Genomic DNA, 22,841 nt, shown 5'->3' with positions numbered 1-22,841 from the left:
TAATCCTATGGCCTAGAAATTTTTTTCTGTTTTAGCTAAAACGTTCAAAGGAAAAAACAAGATTAAAATAGAAGATGAATTTTCAAACTAGTATGAATACTAATCTTAGATGATCTCTCTTTTTGTTCCATTGCTCAAGTATTTGCATCTATTTTCACTTTACTGAACCTTAGATAACTTCCAGGTCTTTATTATGATCTGGGAATAGAAAATTCAGAAGAATCAGAATGCCTTCTGTCAAATTAAAGTCTATGAGGTGGGCACAAGTATGCAAACAATTAATTGTATAGACTTAGAGCCATCTGGTAAATGGTGGAATAGAAATGTGTTAAGAATTCTGGGGAACTGCAGAGGAGAGCACGTCTGTCCAGAAGGCAGCGAGGCAAATACACATTAAAAATGTTTTCTTAAATAACTTGGTGTCTTGGGTGGGGGAACAGGACTGAAGCCCTGAGGGCCAGCAGAATGAATGGAAATAAGCAACCTTGGGTGTTAGGAGGTGGGGGAACCCTCCAGAATGTACCAGAGAACTGGAAGATGAAAGACTCTCAGGACTCAAAGTGAGGGACCTTAGATGAAATACCCTACAGAAACCTGTAGAGCTCACCTCCAGCAGAAAGACAGGGCATCAAGTGAGGGATGGGGCTGCCATCCCACAGTCAAAAACTCTGACCCATAATTGTTCCTGTCTGAAAGAACTGCAGGGACAGAAATGGAGATGACCTAAGGAAAAGGAGGTCCAGTGACAGGCCCACTTTGGGATTCAGCTCAGGGAGAGGTCCCAAGGCTCGACACTATTACTGAGGCTATGGAGTGCTCACAAAAAGGTGCCTATCATGACTGTCCTCCAAAAGACCCAACAAGCAGCTGAAAGAGTCAGATGCAGATATTTGCACCCAAGCAATGGACAGAAGCTGCTGACCCCTGTGGCTGAATTAGGAAAAAGCTGAAAGAAGCTGAGGAGGAGGGCAACCTTATAGGAGTCTCAATTAATCTGGACCCCCGAGATTTCTCAGACACTGGACCACCAACCAGGCAGCATACACCAGCTGATATGAGGACCCCAACACATATACAGCAGAGGACTGCCAAGTCTGGGTTCAGTCAGAGAAGATGCACCTAACCCTCAAGAGACTGAAGGCACCAGGGAGTGAGGAGGTCTGGTGGAGCTGGGGGGTGGGGGATTGAGATAATCCTTATGCAGACTTGGGGGAGGGGAAAGAGGTATGAGATGGGGAAGTCAGAGGATAGACCAGGAGAGGGATAAAATATGGAGTGTAAAAAAAAAAAAAGATTAAATAAAATTATATATATCTTGCTGTCTGAGTTGGTCCCTAATAGACACATTACTGGTTGGTATTCAGATGTTCTTAGAGAAGAAACATGTCCCAGTTATGAACATTAACATAAGCAAAGGACAAAGTGATAAACTCAAAGTATTCCTATTTGGGAATGGAAAGGAAATGGCATTTACATGGGACAGAAAAAACAAGTAAGCAAGGCAGTGGAATGAAGTGAAAGCAAGAGATTGAGTCCAAAATTAAGCTTTCTTCTTAATATTTCCAATGTGTTTCTCTGCATTTAGGGTTAATATGTAAAGAAAGAATGATATTTTTATTGGTTATTTTATTTAATTACATTTTAAACATTGTCCCCCTTCCGAGTTTCCCCTCTGCAACCCCCCCTCATTCCATCCCTCCTCTCCTTTGCCTCCATGAGAGTGCTCCTCTACCCACCCACCCACTCCTGCCTCACTGCTCTAGTATCCTCCTTAAGCTGGGGCATCAAGACTCCACAGGACCAAGGGCCTCCCCTCCCATTGATGCCAGATAGGGCAATAAGCTAAACAGTACTTGTTAAATTGACATTTTAAGAAGTTTTCCTTTATCTCTAATTTTAATACAGAAACACATTATATACCTGAAGCTTGGCCATTGTTGTGAATAACTAATACATAAAACAGTATAATTTTAGAAAACATTTAAAGACATTTTGTATTGCCCATTGGCTATGTCCACAACCTAACTTGTCATTGCTTTACGCACTGCTATTTAAACAGTTTCTAAAAGATACTCTTGAACCTGTGAGACCTCTTTTGCCTTTCATTTTGGCCGGCTATAGTGGTCTCATTCATAGATACACCCATAAGCACACACATATGTGTTCACCTATCCATGCCAATCCATGTTCCCTTATGTCTTCTTTTCACCACCCATGCCTCAAGCTTTTGTCCTTACTGATGTGTAACTTCTGTGAAGACAAAGGTCTTGTCTTTCTATTTGGATATGATTTTAGATTTTTTTTTTTTACATCTTCTTTTTGAGATGTAGTCTTTCTATATATCCCTGGCTGGCCTGGCAGTGTTGCTGTGTAGCTCAGGTTAGCCCAAATTCAATCAACCCTCACACCTTTGCCTCTTAATCACCACAATAACATGTAGGACCTATTGTGTCTACCTAAGGGTTTTTTGAACTTGTGTCTGCTCACAGGGCTCCTGGAGCTACAGTAAATGAACCTAAAACATTCAGAGTTTCTGCCAAGACAGATAATTGGATTTTTTTCCTGCCCTTTCTTTTTTATCTCTTTTAACAAGTACAGTTGCAACACCACTTCTGCATTGAGGAATCAAAGATCAATGGAGAAGGTGGATGTAAAGAAATTGTAAGAGCCAGAGAAACAGTTTGCTGTGAGGTTTGCATCTTCTGGAAGTGTCAAAGAAGCTAAACCCATGAAGTTTCATCAACATGGCTGCCTACACAAGACATGAATAAAGATGACACCAATAGACATGCTAGCATAGAAGGGGAAAACCTTTTGGGGTCTCAGGAAGGAGTCCTTCTGGTTGGCTAATTCTAATCCTGAGTGGTCAACCCTGAGATCATATACATGCAGTAGCATCATGTGGCTTCACCGAGTTTTTTCTTGTATGTGTGTGTGTGTGTGTGTCTGTCTGTCTGTCTGTCTGTCTGTCTGTCTGTCTGTCTTTGGAAGAAGTTGGAAGGGGGAGAGAAAGGAGAAGAATGATGTTATTACATTTTAATTGCAAATAATATTTAAGAAGAAGAAGAAGATATAATCTATAAGTCTGTCTTGGAAATTTTGCTTTCCAATGCTTTTGTTATTTCTTCCCATAAATGAGTGCTGGAATTTACAGGCTGAGAAAGATACTCAGTTGAGAAGACAAAAAGTGTATGCAGGTAAATCTTTGAGTTTCTCTCCCTTACTGAAACAGCATTACTTCACTTATTTATGTACATATTAACTGAAAATTCACATGAAGGGAAAGAAAGTCTTTTTGCAGTCGTATTGAGACTTGGAACCTTCCAGAAATTCCCCACAATACCTGGCACATGTGCTATGTTAGGCCCAGTTTAGAATGTTATTAACTGGCTCTAACATTTCAAAGTGCTTTGCAATAATTTATAAGTTAGTTTTCACAAAATTCTTCAGGGGAAATGGAGACAGCCTATGGCTGCTTTTAAGACATTGCTAAAGGTAAGGAAAGCAGAGTAGGGAGTAAGAGAGAGGGATGCTGGCTGCATTCTTCTATTCTGTGACTCTGAGTACCAATTGGGTTCCTGCTTTGCCAGAAGAGAAGTGTACATTGACACAGAAACTACATGAAGGGAAGAAAAAAGTCACTTAGAGTGGCATGGGTCAGGCAGAAGATCCCTTGTCCTAGGTCCTGTCTCATCTATTTTATTAAATCATCCAGATTAAGGACTGAATCACAATAAGCAGACACCTTGTCTAGCATTCCTGTTGCCACCAGACGTGCCTGACTGGCCCACATTATTTGGCTTCTATTTTACTAGATGTGCAGTTGTACAATTCGAAACTCACTTTGGTCTGATCTTTTTCTACTTCATGAACTCTTTCACTGGGGACTCACTTGTAGCTTTGAAGTGTGTGCATGCCATGCATTCACTCAACATTCAACAGCACATGCTGCGGCAGCTTGAGCTACTAGTTTCTATGCTTTGCTTCTTGTAATGCACAGTACTTTATTCTTTTATGGCTTCATGTTGAGAAGAGTTTACTTTCGAACCGCTTATCTTCAGGTGTGCAATGTGTCTTACTTTGAACAGTGGGATATATTCTTGTGATTTAATGATGGGCTTGAATTGTCATGACAAGAATAGCTCCTCTTCCTCTATCCAGTGGGCCTATGGTACGTGGTATAAATTTTTCATTCAACCCCATAAACCTGCAGGTGTAAGCTAGATTCTCCAAAAAGGTGCACAGATGTATGGGTGGAAACTGATTGTTATAGGTATTGAGGTTTAGATTGGCTTATGATTCAAAGAAGAGTTTTTGCAACAATGGCTACATGATATAGATACCAAATATGCAGTATGAGGTATAAAAGTAAATAGAGTTTTACACCCCCAAGTGGGGGACAAAGCTACTTGTACATTGATCGACTAGTAAATGCTGTACAATGTGAGATTATTAGTAGGAAAAACTGCAAAAATCATTTAGAAACCAAGTATTCCGAGGCTTAGTCTAGCCTTGATCCTGGAGATTACCTTAAAATTGAAAACTTAAAACTGCACATGGGACAACTGAAGCTGAAAACTTTTTTTTTTTTTTTTTTTTTTTTTTTTTTGGCTAAAATCGAAACCCAAAATAGTCATAACCCGGGTCTTATTGATCAGTCCTGATCTCTTTCAACCACACAATACTTATGACAGTTCATAGTGCATAAAAAAAGGTACCTTTATTTGTTGAAAGATCAGTGTTCAGTATGCCTCACAATGCTAAGTTACTAGGTAAACAGGGAAGGCGGATCTGCAGTCACGCGCCATGTCATGTTCTCGACTACAGGAACATGGGACATCTAGATAGAAATTATCGAGCACTTCTGCCCAAGGCTAGCTTTGGTCACAGAGAAGAGGAGTTTGGCCAGGGATTGATAGGACCAAGAAGAAGCTAAAATTACCCTGACCATATTTCTTATTCTAACAAAATGGAAAACCACAACAGATACACACAAACGAGAAAACTGGACCAAGTAAATTAATACAATCCAGCAATGCATCTTCTAAAAATTTCCGGAAAATATAATTGAACTGTTATGCTTTTCTCCTTTTGATAGCATCTAAAAACTTCTATGTTAAATATTTTAGAGAAAGAGCCATAGCCCCTTATTCAACTTGATTTTGAAGATAGAGGTCAAAGATGTCTGCAAGAAAAGAATAGGTATTTTTTCCAAAGCCATAAAATTCCCAGAGATTGAAATTATAAATGCATTTTTGACTGAATGATGAGACACCCCAACATGTCTTCCCCCGGCTCTGCCCAGTTTGCTTTGCACTTGTCTGAGGCAGATGGCAAGTTCATGTCACAGTGAAACTGGGAAGAACTTCTTGCAATAAAAGCAGAACTATCAGTATTGCTCACAAAACAAACAAAAGACCAGGGCCATTCAGTCTAAAGGAAATGATCTCACCTTTGAGTGAATTAATAAATATTAAAAAAAAAAAAAGTGAAGTGATAGCTATTATATTGACATAAAATGTTCTCTTAGTCGGTAAAGGCTGAATAAAAGCATTTATTAGTAAAGAGAAAGTAGGGATAAGACAAGGAATTTAAATAATAGGTATTGATTCAGAACACTATCTCCACGTTCAGGAACAACTCTTAAGACTAAATGCCAGCCCTAGCTTCCTTAGGAACATACTGAATCCTAGTAGCCCAGGAGGGTAGGTCAACCCGTGGTTCCTTAAAAAAAAAAGAAAAAGAAAGAAAGAGAGAAAGAAAGAAAGAAAGAAAGAAAGAAAGAAAGAAAGAAAGAAAGATGAAAAAAACTTCAGGAAATGTTGATTCTCATTTTTCCTTTGCTTCTCAAGCTAAGGTCACAGTGGCTGTCTCCATTAGCTTGTGTTTCCTCATCACATTCTTCACCCGCCTACCTCTGCAGTGCCAGCTTCCCTAACTCTGTGGTCATTACACTCTGAGATCAAGCTGAGTTTCTCCCATGAATAGGAAAATGTTGAGCTCTCCCGACCTCCTTAACAGCCCTGGTTGAGATTTCTTTAGAGCTAATGTCCTTGAAAGTCTATGGCTGATCTCTTCCTGCTCTCTTGTATTGCTTGTTCTGTTGTTTTGTTTGTTTCTGGCTTTATTTGGCCTCTTAATATTAGTATCTTCATATCTATCCTTAAGTCTATCTCCTCTTGTGCATGTGACAACATCCTTACCGTTGTAAAATTCTACTTGCTTAAATGTTATATAGTTGATAACTAAGTTTTTTTATATAAAATTTTAACTAAACCTTTGAGAATGTTGTATATACATACAATATTCGTTCACCATATTTAACCCTACTACTCTCCAAACTTGTATTAAACACCCCCTAATGTTATGTCTTATCTTATCAAATAACCCTCTGAGTCTAATTTGTTTTGCCTATGTACTCATAAGTATAGGGAGAGCCACTGTAGCATGGGCAACCTACCAGGGCCACATCCTTAAGAAAAATGACTCTCCATCACCTGTAAACCATCAACGGGGGGAGGGGGGTGACCTTAGCCAAAATGTCTAACACTGGGGAAGGGGAACTTGAAGAGTCCAGCTCCAGCAGATAGACAGGGCCTCAAGTGGAAGGACACGATTATTAACCCACAGTCAAAATGTCTGACCCAGAATTCTTCCTTTCAAAAAAAAAAAAAAAAAAAACTACACAGACAAAAATGGAGAAGAAACTGAAGAAAAGGTGGTCCAATGACCAGCCCAATTTTGGAATTTTGGATCCATCTCATAGGGGGCAGGAGTACCAAGGCCTGACACTATTATGTATGCTATGATGGGCTTATAGATGGGAGTCTGGCATGGCTGTCCCACCAGTATGTGACTGAGACAGAGACAGATACGTTAACATCCAACCATGGACTGAAGTTGGGGATCTCTAAGATTGAATTAAGGAGAAGATTGAAGAAGCTGAAAGGGATAATGACCCCACAAGATTACCAGCAGATTCAACTAACCCAGGCCCCAACGAGCTCCCAGAGACTGAGCCACCAACCAGGAGCTTACATGGAACCAAGGCCCCGGGCACATATATAGCAGCGGTCTGCCTGGTCTGGCCTTAGTGGGAGTAGATGCACTTAATCCTTCTGTGGGTTGGGAGGACGGAGGGAAGGCAATGACTTGAATGTAAATAAATAAAATAACTTATAAAAAAAACCCATCAACTATAAGTAACTGTAGGGATAATATCTTGTTTCCTGTGTGGAAGGATCAACTGTCAATAAAAAAAAAATCTGATCGTCTATTAGCAAAAGGCAGGTAGTTCAGTAGAGAGATTGGAACTCTGGGAGATAAAGGTGGGAGATTTGCCACCTGGACTCCGAGTAAGTCAGCTGTATGAAACTGAAGAGAGGTAGCCAGCCATGTGGCAGACATAGAATAGTTTAAATGGGTTAAGTAAGCTTTGTATTAGTCAGGGAACAAGCCTAGCAAAAGTCCATAAGCATTGTTAATAAGTGATGGCTCTACACATTGTTATTTGTGAACTGGGACACGGGTATAAAAGCACGCCTCAGCTAGAAATGTGGGCTTTTAAGTACCTCCCCATCCATGCTGTAATTCTGATTGGCTTTATTTTGTGTTGGTCTTACACAGGCGGCCACAGTTGCTGTGAGTTCCTAAGCACACAGTACTACAATGTCCAGAAGACACTGTTTCATCCCATTCTCCCCTACCTCTGGATCTTATAATCCTGCCTACTCTTCTGTGCTGTTCTGTGAGCCTTGAGAGGAGAATATGTAATGTAGATGTCTAATTTATGCCTGACTACTCACAGAAATTTATTTTCTGCATTTTACTCAGGTGTGGGTTTCGACATTGATAGTCATCCACTGCACCAAACAGCTTCTACGGTGATACTGATTGCTAGCTGCGGCACTAATCTACGGCTGTAAGAATAAGTATTCAGAACCTAGCTTGCTACTGTGTATCTTTAGCAAAGCTATAGTAGTAGGGTTCACCCCTGGGGCCTATGAGCTCCCAAGCCATCCATGGTTTCTCGGCCCCATTAACAATGCCAGACATGAGTGTCCTCCTATGGACTGAGTTCAAATTCAATCAGGAATCTATTGGCTAAACTGGTAACACTCATGCTACTATTACACCATGGGCATATGCTTGGCTTGTCATCATTGTAGCTTATAGGGTTCATAGCTGGGTGACTTTTCTTTCCAGAGACCTGCACAGTATCATCTTCTAGTATTATGGCAAGACAACAGGGAGGAATGGTCTAGTCAGAACTGGCTTGAGTTTTCCGTGTCCTGTAAGGGTGTCTTAAGTTAAAGTTCCTATGAACAACCACTTAGTGCTTTTGATTCTACCTTTTAAAGTGTTCCTCTTTTCATTCTTGTTTTCTCTTAATCTTATTGTCTACATATAAGTTTGAAAACATCCTAAAAGAAACCTTCCTTTAAATCAACTCATTTAACATATGGCTCAAATACATCCAAACATTGATCTGCTTTGGTATCTCCCGTATTTTCTTTGCATGCCAGGTTCCTTCATATCCCTCATATTTAAACCACTCAAGGCCCTTATGGTTTTACCTCTAGTTGTATTTTACATTTATGCTTTATGAATCACAGGTAAACTCAAATTAATCACTAAACATATTCTTTCCTATCTTTTTTGTATGTGTGATGTATCTATGTGTGTGTGCTCATGTGTTAGTGGACCTTTGCACATGGCTGGTGCACATGGGAAGAGCAAAGGACAACTGTGCCTGTTGGTCCTTGTTTGAGACAGTTTTTTGTTGTTTGCCACTGTGTATACTAGGATGGCTGGACTATGGCATTCTGAGGGCTCTGCTGTCTTTACTGCCTCGCTTTCCATAGGAGGACACACTCTCACACCTAACTTCCCATAGATGATGGGTATTTTAATTCAAGTCGTCATTCTTACATGTCAAGCACAACCCAATAAACCATTTCTCCAGCCCTTTCCAGTCATCTTACTACACATAATACCAGCAATTTGGCAGGATCTAGCTCATTTGCTTTCCCCTTTATTAGTTTTTACCACAACTAGAAATAATTCCCATCACAGAATTCAATTGTGCTTTGAGATGCCTCTGCGAATTGAATATTTTGACTAATTAAGTGTATTTCCCCTATGAGATACTAAGTTCCTAAGGGGAGACCTTTGCCTAATTAACATTTAATATCTCAGAGAAAATACGCCAGTGCCATTAGTGTAGAATAATTCAATAAATATTTCTTTAGCCTTCATATTTACCAGCTTTTTGGAGGGACAGGGGCTCATACTGCACAGAAACCAGTGCTCCTTTGTCCCTGTGTTGTGAGTGGTGCTGGAGATTGAACATAGAATCTTGTACGTGTGAGGCATTGCCCTTTATTTTTTTTCTTAGTACCACATAATGACACAGTGTTCAAGGTGGTTCAACAACATGTGTGAAGTCACACAGAGAGTCTCAAGGCTGAACTTTGAAATTTATACTTAAAGTGACCCCTGCCTGACCTTCAGTCGTATCCATCCAGTTGCTTCTGTACATTTTCCTTTAGAGCACATGCCTTATGACATATTTCAAAATTATCCCTCATGCTCAATCTTTTTAGTTATATAAATATTACGACTTTGTATCAAGACTATTAGGTTTATTTAGTAACTGATCTCTTGTTACCCCAAACTTAATTCATTCCATTTGTTCTCCATCCGTATTTCTAGGTGACATCCTAGGACACCACAACCATTCTACCCCTTTAAAATGATCAGTGTCTCCCAACTGATAACAAATAAATCACATTTTCCCCATTAGCAGGTAAACAATCTGTATGGTGACCTCAGTCTTTCTGCCAGATGAATTTCTCCTAACACTTACTGACTTGAAGCCTCCAAGACCCAGCTACGGGATCTCGTTATCACATTTGAACACTCTCTGCCTATTTTTCTAATTTTCAGAAACTTGACTTGAGGGTCTGGCTCAGTAAAACATACTTCCCATTGCCAACAAAGGCAAAAGTGACCGTTCTAATAAATGCAGCACAAACACAACCCACTAAGCAGTAGCTTTTACTAAATTGTCCATATTTTATTTTCTCCAGAAATTTCAAATTTCTCAGGCCAGCCCATATTTATCTAAATGAGTCTAATTCTTCATATAATCTACCTGAGGAGAAGCACATACATGGGCATCCACACACTGTCATGCAGTGTCTATAGGGATTTCCATACTGGAGGTGGTTATAACAAAAACTTTGGTCTGGAAGTCACATTCCCTCTTTACTCTGTTGTCCTGTTCCTCCTCACTCCAAGCAGAACTCTTCTTTTTACCGAGCTGATGTCTAATCAACTTTTATACTTCTACTGAGAAATGCTGCCTGTGAAGAAGGTGCCAGACTCCTGGTGTCTAGGCATGCATCTTTCTTAGAAAGATTTTATAAAGCCTCAATAAAGGCCACACAAACAGGGATCAAAATTTCTCCTTACCTATCAGTTTCTCAAGGACATAGGCTGTCCATCACTTCTCAGCAATACCTAGACAGCCTGGAATATATGAAGGACTGAAATATGTGAGATTAAAATAAAAGAAGAAAAGGAGGGAATGAGCAAGAGGAAAAGACAAAGGAACCAACTTTCATTCCCAGAGAGAATATTAAAAATGTATACAAGCTCTCTGACACCATAAATACTCCCTTTCCACCCCAAATCAACATTGTATTAGGAATCATATCAATGAGTTATTTTCCTCTCATAAGAGCAATAGTCTATTGAAAAAGCCAACCATCATACAACCTATTTGAGAAAAAAAAATAGTGGACCAAATCTAGGAAGGTGAATGTACCCAAATTTTCATTGTTTTCCTTTGTTCATTTGAGAAAATCACTCCGTTTTCTTAGAATCCAAGACAGGAAGCTGTCCAGTTGTGGTGAGACAGCCACTAGGCAAGAATTGCCTCTTTCCATCTACAGACAAATTACTGTCCAGAAAAGGACACACTTGCAGAATAGTCGACTGATTATATCTGCCAAGACAGAGTAATCAGCCGTTAATAATTCTGCATCACTAGGTCTGTCAGATGATCCTGGGCCAGAAGGCTGAAGATCAGATGCTCCAATGTTTTGTAGTATAGGGACTGTCCAGGTGTTCAGTGGTCTCTATAAATTGGCTAAGTTTTAGAAGCTATGCTTTGTGCTTCCCATAATTTCAGTTAACTCAGTCATTCTGGATTTCTGACGGGGTTGAAAACTCATAGTCTCATAGCCAATCCTGGCTATTTACTTTGAGAGAAAAGATTTGAGAGGGTGGTTTTCAGCTGACATTCATTCTAAAGCCAAGAAAAAAAAAGCCAGGTTCAGAACTAAGTCTTTTAGTTAGGAGAGATGACAGAGGTTCTGGTTAGTCAACAAAATGATGAACTGGTATTAGGTCTATCTTGTACCTTACTGACATAAATTGGTATAGTTATGCTCTAATTGTATTTTGAGAGAAAAGTTTTATTTTAACAGGAAGGGTGATATGTAGGAGGAGCTAAGGTGGGAGGAGTAAGGAGAGGAAGAGGAGGAGTAAGGAGAGGAGGAGGCGAAGGTGAGGAGGGGGTAGGTGATGGGGGGGAGAACGTGGAGGCGGATGTTCATGTGTCTCTGCCAGTCAAAGATAGTTGATATATCTAGGTTGGGTATTGGGTTACATGTCTGATTGTATGGGCATCTTGTTATTGAGCATTACTAAACTTATAAAGCCTTTGATTAACATTAAAAATTGTATAAAAGCAAAGAGGAGAAGGGGGGATGGAATAGGGGTTTTCTAGGGGGGGAATGGGGAAAGGGATGGCATCTGAAATGTAAATAAAATATCCAGTAAAAAATAAATTAAAAAAAGAAAGAAAGAAAATCGCTCCAATTTATCTGGAGGGCTCAGGTAGGACACGGGTGGAGCCTGTGGGGCTGACCGCCCATATGCTTTTAAAAGTAAGGACAATTAATTTGCCATTTGGAGCACTTGTTATGCTTCATATGTTCACCTTGAAATCAGAGATGAAAAATATCAAATTTGAGTTTAAAACAATGAAAACAGCAAGTCGTAGATTAAAAGAAGAGATAAAACAAAGGTGAGAAAGAGGCTGTTTTAATCCTAAACCTTATATGCTGTCTGTGGGCATGTGGGAAGAAAAATACCCATCTGATTCTATGCACTGTCCTGTGCTGAGAAGGACAGAGAGGCCTCTTTCTATAAATTCATGAGCTCTAAATGAAAGTATCTCTGTACCAAACCAACCATTCACCATCTGGTTAAAGAAATAATAACAGATCAGGTGTTAGTGAATAACATAAAACAACAGGCACCATTGGTCTTTATTGAAGCAGAGAAGTTTTATATTGCTTCTTTTTGTTTTGTTGTTTTGTTTGAGGTTTTGCTTTGTTTTGTTTTTGCCTTTGTACCATATTATTTTAAAAAGATGCTTTAAAGGTTGGGGAGTTTGCTTAACCGTAGGCGTGCTTGTGCTGCGTATGAAGACCTGAGTTCTAATCCCTCATCACCTACATTAAAAAGCTAACCAAGAATATCTGTGCCTGTAATCCCAAAATTGGGGGGGGGGGGGGGTGGGTGGGTAGTGTAGACAAGCAGATCCTGAGCATTCACTATCCTGAGAGTCTAGTCAAAACCGCAAGCTTTTGGCTCAGTGAGAAACTCTACATGAAGGCAGTGGGGCCTCAGGCTCTATTGGAAGTCACTTAACATGCTGCTGTGTCCTCTGAAAGGATGTACGTGTGTATTCACAGTAGCACATCACATGTGCATACAAATGTATGTGCATGCAAATAACATATGTGCATGCAAATGAACATAACTTTTAAACATTTTAAAATATACTCAGTGTTTAAAGAAAGGGGAACAGAAAGCAATTGTGAAGCAAAGAGAAAGAGGGAACAATGTCCTTCAGGGACAGGGCTCTTTCTCAGTTCTCAATTCCTATTGCCATGTTCCCTAAAATGACTAAGCTCGAAGAAGAAAGCCTTAAGACAAGGGCAGACAGTCCCTTCCCGCTAGGCTGCTTATCCAAACCAATTCTGTAGGAACAACTGTCTAGTGGATGGGGAAGATGGACAGATGGCTACCCGAATCTATCACAGGCCTGGCTGCCCCAGCAGCCCACTGCTAGATTTATTGCTGACAATGTAATTAACTGGCTCACTCCTTGTTTTTAAATTGGTCACCACCCTCAATGGACAGTTGCACTAGGGGGCTGCACTAATCATGCCTCTGACAGGAGTAAGCTCCACAGGCCCCACACAGCTGCAGGGCCCTTTGTGATGTGATCCTGTTACTGTCACACAGACATCCATGCTTTGCTTTCTCTCTCCTGGGGTCTTTTAACAGACTTGCTGTTTCTAGGGAACACACGGCATTTTGGGTTTTTTTCGTCGCTTCTTTTTCTGGAGGATAATACAATAGGAAAGATTTATTTTCAAGTGTCTTTTCCCAGTGACACTTTCTGAAATGGAGTCTACAGTTTGCCTTTAATGTCTATCGTGAAAAAAGATTTCAATAACCCAAGTAGAGCCACCCAACTTGGCGAATGAAAACGGAGCCACAAAAAACTGTTTGAACGCTCCTCTGGATCCAGAAACACATGCATGTTTTTATGTGATGGAAAGTGATTTTTGCTTTCTCTACATTAGCATGACTTGCTCGCCAGATGTCCACACAAGGCTGGGTTCACAAGCCACACACTTCTGTCCTCAAGCCCCTCCTGACCTGCACAGGAGAGTCACTATTCTTTCCAGACCATACTTCTATATGACTTAGTCATTTATGCAATGTGATAAAAACTTTTTTCTCTAGGGTTTCATCTCCCAGATCAGAAGAATAAACACAATAGATGACTCAAGTTCTGGAATTTGCAACCAGTGAAAATTTAATGTATTTCTCAAATGACTAACAAAATACAAAAATTAAATGTAAGGGACTTTTTTTTCTTTTTTCTTTTCTTTTTCTTTTTTTTTTCTTCATCTTCTTTTTAATTGGGTATTATATTTACATTTCATATTTTATCCCCTTACCCCACTTCCTCCCACCACCCAGAAACTTCCTATCCCATTCCCCCTCCTCATGCTTCTATGAGGCTGTGCCCCCACCTACCCCCCGCCCCCACTACCCCCTCCCCACCCTCACATTCCCCTCCCACTCTGTGTTCGTTTTTCATGGGACCAAGAATCTCCTCTCCCACCTATGCCCAACAAGGCCATCCTCCCCTACATATACTGCTGGAGTCATATTGTATAAAAGCAAAAAGGAAAAAGGGGCATCGGATAGGGGTTTTCTAGGGAGGGGAAATGGGGAAAAGGGATGGCATCTGAAATGTAAATAAAAATATCCAATAAAAAAATTAAAAAATAAAAAATATGTAAGGGACATGCAGTAAAACTTAAAATGCAAGTAATTACTGAAGTTTTTTTTATTGTCACAAATATCAGTGTCCATGATATGACAGCTAACTGATGAAAAATTCCCTTATACTTTTATTTCTCTGGTCTGCTCATCTTCCATTCTGTATTCCCAGGCAGTCAAACAGATCACAGTGAACAGGGTTAAATATTGATCTTCCCTCCTGACACTGCCTGAACTTTTGTAATAAACATTTTCACTCTGTCAGTCAGCAGCATGTTTACATACTGAGGCCAGCATCCAATGTTCCTCCTCCTAGATGCTGCTCTATAGAAAAGGAATATTGCCTGGAAGACCAATACCAAGCATGAGCCTTCTGACACACCTTTCAATTTTGTGTTTCAGATTATCTTTTCTGTTTCCTCCATGTATCCTTAAAGCATTTGAAGAAATTTCCTTTCTGAGCGACTTGCTAATCACCTGTTCCTGCAGGTCTACAGTGAATTCATGTCTTTCCCCCCTTCATGCCTGTGCAGTCCTAGAGATAGGAGTCTGAACTCTGACCTCCAAACCTCGCAATGCCAGAGCATGAAGGAAAATTCTTCAGTCTGATGAAGAATAAGTGCAGGAAAACTAGCACTGTGCACTATAGCAAGAAAGTAATGTGAAGATAGACACCATTGGGAAGAAAAAAATAATCAACCCATTTTGTTTATTTATGACATACTTAACTATATAAGATATCTCAAAGAGAATTCATTTTTTTAATTAACATGCTGTTTTGTAATTAGTATTAAGGAGAAAATTACTTCGCAAAGGGCACAATGTAGAAAAGTCATTTGCTTTCTTATAATCCCATAACAACAGTGAACATCTAAAAACCATACATGCATATAGATAAAGATAGATCAAATACATGCATACATACATGTATATGTATGTTACTACAGACATGGATACATAAAAGTATTCATACAAGCAGTTCAACAAGGCCACCTTACTTCCATTTTGAATGATTAGTATTTAGATTTTTAACTATGATATTTTACATTTAAAGAGCCCTGTCTGTTTGTAGACTTAAAACTACAGATGCTCTTGTTGACCTATTATCCATAAAGAGAGAACAGACAACATGTGTATGACTTGTCAGATGAAGTAAATTCCATTGTGAGCAGGAAGTGGCATGCTCTCAAGACTAACTTTTGGTGTTGCTTGGTAACCACACTTTGCAATCAGCTGAGGTGCTTATTGTGCTCTTAGGAAATGCAGCAATTAGCTCTCAGTCCTGGCGTCACAATCGATATCATATACAACTTTTACTTTTGCCCCACATAAAAATGACTTGGTTGAGCTGGAATTTCAAGGCACAAGACCAGGGGGCAGCTTAAGTCTGACATTATCTTCTAATGCAACTGTACTTAATATGCTTTCATCCAGAATGAACAAGTCATTTACACAGTGGAAGTTTGCATGACTTCAGGGCTAAGCAGTAGACTCTAGCCTATTTTATCATATAATTTCAGAATTATGGGACTCCCACCCCAAAATAATAACCATCATTCTACTTAAATACTGTTCATCTGGAGTAATTATTACCTGCTTTTCAAATCTGAGCTTTTGAACTTCATTGCATTCTTGTGATTCCAGCCAATTAAAAATAATTGTCACCACAAAGGCCTGCTTTCTCAATGCTTTTCTTCATCAATTTATTTTTTAAAACTTGAAATTGCATAAGAAATGGTAACTTCATAATAGAAAATAAGAACTACTTACAATTGTCAGAAAGCACACATATACACAGACAAATGTGCACATAGATATATGTCAAGCCTGGCTAGATTTTCAAAATCAATGATTAATATTCAATATCCTTCTAGTTTTTATGCCTCTGCCATCACCAGGGACTTTATGTCAAACCTAGCTTTGCCTACATGTTCATACTGAGTCGGCGTGCACTCCCCAGGACAATTACTTTTTGATACTTGATTTAACTTTCTGGAATAATAAGCACTCAAACTTCAGATTTCCTCAATAATGTTCACACAGTTCTACTGTATTACACAAAAAGTCATGTGCTCTTGAAATGTGAGCTGTGCTTTCTCCTGTATCCTCTTTGCAGTGCATGTTTGCAGAGGATGACACCCAGTGTGCACTGCCTTATCTACGTTGGTGAAATATGTTCACACAAGTACTGGGAGTTTGTCAACGTGAAGATACCATAGTAGCAAAACTGCATGTGAAAATAGTTTCCTCTTATAAAAATGTTATAACTATGATGTTTTTTTTTCATGTAATTCTGTCAAAAACAAAACCCAGTACATGATCTTGGTGGTTATTTTTTTTTCAGTGTAAACTCTAGCATGTAAGGAGCATTAGAATGATTAAACTTTTGTGCTTGTATAATTAGATTTCATATACACATAGGAGGTCCTATTACTGGTTAATAACAAAGCAATTAAATGTCATATCGCGCTAGAAAAAAAATAGAGCTAAAATCATGTGTGATATATAAAGAGGCTCAAGTTAGAAAGAGCAAAACAGGTGAGTTATGAGTTGACTCCAGCATCCTGTGCAAGAAAGGTCTATTCAAGGCTTTAAAAATATCAGCAAAATATGTTAGTCATGTTGTTCTTTACAGATCTGCCTTTGAACTCCAAAATCTCCTTCCGGTCTGCTCATGCACCTCCTAATGTCGCAGAGAAACAATGGTATTTTTATGAGTTTATGGACAGAGAAAGAAACATGTTTATTGTGCTTTATGAAAGGCAGGGAAATGAAGTCGTCTAATGCTTCCAATCCCTTCAGCCTCTCTAAAGATAATTACTCACTTTTATTACCCTTATCGCTAGACCCGACTGTATTTCTGTTTAGGCCTTTTTAGTTTTCTTACTTGCTTTTTACATTCGTGATCTTATCTTTACTTATCTCATTCAAACCTTTATGGATACTTCATTGCTCTATGCTTAACAGATGTCCAAGAACTTATAAAAAGTCAAAATTGTGTCTAGTTAGACAATGTAAAAGTACACACAGTTTTGAGCTGTTGACAATGTTATTAAGTCTTAACATTAATCCTCTAAAATTATAGTTCTCTGAAAAATGCCAGTGTCTAAACTTACTTCTATATCTTCTATTTTTCTCTATGATTCTTCATTAGGGAGATACATATTTTAAGCCTGTGTGGTAATTTGCTATGAAGTAAAACATTTCATTTTGGAGGAAATATCATTAAGGGGACAGGATTTTCTAAGCTGAAGTAAAACATTTAATGAACTTCAGGGACATGCATTAAAACTCAGGAATTAACAATCCGGTAGCCTCTGGAAGTCCCTAAAACCAACCAAATTCACTAGGCCTTTTCCCATCTTAAACTTCCCATCCTAAGCTTATGTAAGCAGTCAAGACTGCTTAGAGATTCATTCAGATTAGCCACGCTGTCCCAAAGGGTCAAACCAATTGGGCTATCTGGAAGAAGCTTAGAGTACCTGAGCTGCCTGAGATACACCCCAACATGCTGGGATGTTGATAAGCTGTACAATGTCCTCCTGGGTTCTGGCCTTAGTGAGTCATCATCCAGGCTTGGATGAGCTTTTGGTTCTGCAGTTACCTTTGAGTAATCTCTGCTTCTGAAGGTAGCCACTCGGTCACATGTTTCTAAGGTTAGTGAAATTCATTGCTTCACCAATTGGACTTTGGTAGTGTTCATGTTTTGGACTATCATCAAATAGGAATCTCAGGTGAGTTGGTGTTTGCTCTTGTCTCCCCAGAAATAGCAGAATAGTGTTATACAACACACAGAGCGTGAACATATATCACAATGAAAGAAGAGAGTAAATAATCCTTTTAAATAAAGGTACAAAGCTTTCCTCTCATCTCTTTAAATAGAAAGCACTGGCTGTTCCATAAAATTTAATCCACAAATATCCTCCTACCCTGAGCACAAAATACTGAGATCATAACATGTCCAGGCTTTCAAGTTCCAGGCTTTGCCGATTTATAGTTTCAGAGATAATCAGTAAAACTGTGCAGAACTTCTGGAACTTTGGCATAAAGCTTTTTAAAAATCACTTGCTAGTTTATTATAAGTTTTATGAGACTATCCCTGGAAAAGCAGGAAGTATTTGTCAGAATTCACTTATGGGAAGGGGTAAAAAAAAACCACACTCAGAATATTAAGAAAATCCTGTCTTTCTGGCCCAACAACAATTATCTTCATAGCAATTATACTTTTTATACCAGGACTTCTTTAATTCTGAAGATCTTATTATAAAGGGAAGATTTTAATTTTATTATAATTTTCCATCTACCATAGAAGAAAGAATAATTGTTGCCCAAACCCAAGACATCTGTACTTTTGGTCAATTTTGTTTGAATAATTCTGGAATTAGTAATTAACAAGTGGGCTTCTCTTCCTTAGCAGAGCCTTGCACAAGGGCTTATACTTTGTCCATATCTGCTCTAAGAGCCTCTTGCCAGGCTATGGAGGGTAAGCTGGGCCAGATATTGTAGAAAGATACACACTAATCTGAAAACAGGCTTGGAAGTTTGAGACCTGAAGGCCCAGACCTTGTGGAATATGGCCAAACAGGTAATATGTAGATACTAAGTGATTTTTCCCTTGTTTTATGACTTCTGATCTAAGAGCAGAGGTTCTATCAGCAGAGAGCCAGAGTGTCATGCTTTAAGAGCTGGGACCCAACTTTTTAGGTCAAAGACAGTTACTGTGGAGTAGTCCACTTGATTCACAGGATAGAATACCATGAATTAAAAATATCATTATACCCTCTAATTAGAAATCATACCAAGTAGCCATGTAGAGGTAGAAATGCTGAACTGAAAGACAAGTGTGTGGTTCCCAGACATTCTAAGATAAAGAAAATGAAATTAGTAAGCCAGAGAAGGAAACTATCATTTTACATGGAAAATACTTCAATAATTCTAGGCTATTGATGTCCATCAGTCAATGAGCAGATAATGAAATTATGGCCTGTATACAGAATGGAATTTTACTCGGTTGTAAAAATAAAATTGAAAATATATTATGGGTAGGAAAATGGATGGGACTGGGAAAAGTCAGACTGCGTGAGATAACCCAGGCACTGATCAAAAAAAATAACAGCATGTTCTTCTGTGTATGCACATCTTGGCTTTGATTTCTTAGATTACTGTTTGGAGTGCTTCTAAAAGCCAGAAAGCCAGAGAGGGGCCATGAGAAGTGAGGGGTGGTACCAAAGCAAGGTCTTAAGAAGTGGAGATGGCACAACATCAATGATATGGAGGCAGAGGAGGGTGGGATAATTGGGGTAGGAAAGCCTGAGAGACGCTTTGGGTGAAGGGACAAGGGGAAGCTCAACAAAATCCAAGGATATGTAAAAAATACCTATAAAAACATGCTGTAATTCTATCAACATTATAGTTTAGGAAAAAAACAAGCAAACAGCTTTCTACTGAGGCACAGTACATGGCAGGAAAAGTTTCTTCCCAGAAGCTTAAAGTTATTAAAGGAAAATTCCAGAGGCAGGGTCAGGATACTGTCTTCTGAACTGTTTGTTAGGATGGACCGAGAGGCCCCACAAATATTACAGATTATTACCAATCCTTTTGGATACTCAACTACAAGTAAGTGGGTTGTAAGACTTTATTGCTGAAGACACTACACGCTTGGACTGTAGTACATTGAGAAAACAAGCTGGGTCTCGGCTGTAAGACTTCTCCCTATTGACTAGCTTTTGTGGCAATGAATCGAGCTCCATAAGCAGATGGAGAGGAAAGTCATCAAAGGTCCTACCTACCTGTCAACCCCATGAGCTACAATAATGATCTCAGAACAAATATGCCCACTAGTACAATAGTGGTATGGCTATAATTGGGATAACAAATTGTATTTTGATTAGACTTGAGGCTAATACCATAGAAGGGAACTCATGCATGATACTGCAAATTTAGTCAAAAGCCCTTGGGGAAGTCAGAGACCCTAGGAGAGAATGTGCTGCTATTGTCTTACTAGACACATTGTCAAATTGCCTTCTAAATGCTTTTGTTTGTTTGTATATGTCCAAGCAGTACATAGCTTGGTCCTGCTATCAACCTTTCAACCTTCATCAGGAAGCTGCTCCTTCTTTCCTTCTTCTTCTTCTTTCTTCTTTCTTCTTTCTTCTTTCTTCTTTCTTCTTTCTTCTTTCTTCTTTCTTCTTTCTTCTTTCTTCTTTCTTCTTCTTCTTCTTCTTCTTCTTCTTCTTCTTCTTCTTCTTCTTCTTCTTCTTCTTCTTCTTCTTCTTCTCCTTCTCCTTCTCCTTCTCCTTCTCCTTCTCCTTCTCCTTCTCCTTCTCCTTCTCCTTCTCCTTCTCCTTCTCCTTCTCCTTCTCCTTCTCCTTCTCCTTCTCCTTCTCCTTCTCCTCCTCCTCCTCCTCCTCCTCCTCCTCCTCCTCCTCCTCCTCCTCCTCCTTCTCCTCCTCCTCCTCCTCCTCTTCCTCCTCCTCCTCCTCTTCCTCCTCCTCCTCCTCTTCCTCTTCCTTCTTCTCCTCCTCCTCCTCCTCTTCCTTCTTCTTCTCCTCCTCCTTCTCCTCCTTCTCCTCCTTCTCCTCCTCTTTCTCCTCCTCCTCTTCCTCCTCCTTCTTTTTGCAGACTTCTTCTCCTTCTCCTCCTTCTTCTCCTTCTCCTCTTCTTCCTCCTCCTCCTCTTCCTCCTTCTTTTTTTTTTTTTTTTTTGAAGAAAGCAGAGGTTAATGCAAAGGCTCAAACGTGATAAAATCACAGAAAATCAATGACATCAGAAGTTTGACCCTAAATGGAGTATTTATATCATGCCCTCCAAGGTTCAAGGACCAGTGTGGCAGAGGGGTAAGAATGAACATATGTGCCTGTTTTGGGGGAAGAATACTGTGAAACAATATGTTCTTTACATGATACAACTGTTGACTCATAAATTCACTGTAGCTATGGTTACCTGCATAGGACCTACACAAGATTGGACCTCCCACACTTCATCATGTATGGGAAATGAGCTCATGAGGCCCTGACCCTTGCCTATAGCAAAAAACAAGCTGAAGTAGAACCCCAAGCTGAAACTTCTTAGAAAAATGAAGGTGAGCTCATGAGCTGAGCAGGAAGAGGCCAGCAACAGAGACTTGAAGTACATGGTAGGAAGATTAGTAAAAGCAGATAGTGTGGGTTCAGGCATCTGGGTTTCAGAGTCAATATCAGCTATTCCCAAAACAACATACTCATTTGAGTGAGTGTCCCATTTTTCTGATTTCAACCTGATAGTTTATTTGGGTGAAACCAACAGAAAAGGACAGTCCTTTCCTGTGTGGTTGAGGATGGAATACTGGAAACTCTTTCATCACTAGCTTTTCTAAAATCCCCTAAATAAACCTCCCCTCCCCATTTCCTGCCAGCTTGTTTTGTGATTTGAATGGCATCATTTGCTAAATTGAGTGTGCAGTCAGGGAAGAGAGACAAAAAGGGGGAAAGGTACAAGCTTCTCCACTGCTACAGTTTAGTCAGAGCTTTCTAAATCCCAAAAGTTGTCAGCTTCAACCAAGTCTAGTGCTATATGTATAAACATACAGAGATGCTGCAGCTCCCTGAGAGGTTAATTGTAAAGACATGTTCAATTTCTAAGTTGCTGAGGAAACATGATCTTGTACAACATTGTCATTGGTGACTGAGTCATGCAGGTGCTATGTGAAACGTGTCAGTAAGTAGTCTGGTGCTTGCTGCTGGCCCTAACAACGCAGCCTCATTAACTCCAGGAGGTCCTATAAAAAATGGGCAGCACCTGCTTGGCAACCTGATTTTCCCACCCATTAACCACAGTTACCTGACCACAAGATGGCTTTTTCTCATGTCTAATTACATGATATCACTCTGCCTTTTCTAAGCTCAGAGTATGACAAGAAGACATTGGCTTTGGTTAACAGAGACTCAACCGCTTACAAATGAGGCAACAGTTGCCTCTGTCAACAAGGAGTCAAAATACAGATGGGGCTGAAAAACACATGTTCCCACATGAAGTAACCACTGAGAAAGATCCAGTTTAAAACCATCTCTTTGTTCATTGAATTAAACTATGACAAAAAGAAAGGTCCTCCATGAACTATAATAGTCCAGGCATATTATACTAGTATGTCAATATTTCAAAGCTGATTAACTCCATAGGCCAAGTATCAATAACCCCACCCACACCCCCATCCTCCACGACCAATCCAGGAAGAAGAGTGAAGATGCTGTTAGCAGAGGCCCATGACAGCTGTGAACTTGAACTTTGCTACTCCTTAAATTGCTCTCTTAAACACAATCTTGATTCATCTTGATAAGCAGACTCAGGGGGTGGCCAGCTCAGAGAGCAAAGCTTTGAAGTCAGATATGATCATTGCCAATAAATCTATTCTGGCAACTTAACTCCTCACATAACCCCCAAAGGCAGGTGATATATTTAGATACAAATAGAACTGGATTCATAGA

Source organism: Arvicanthis niloticus, chromosome 4 (genome assembly GCF_011762505.2).
Source record: "Arvicanthis niloticus isolate mArvNil1 chromosome 4, mArvNil1.pat.X, whole genome shotgun sequence".
NCBI lineage: Eukaryota > Metazoa > Chordata > Mammalia > Rodentia > Muridae > Arvicanthis > Arvicanthis niloticus.
The sequence above is the reverse complement of the archived record's forward strand: the minus strand, read 5'-3'. Positions refer to the sequence as shown.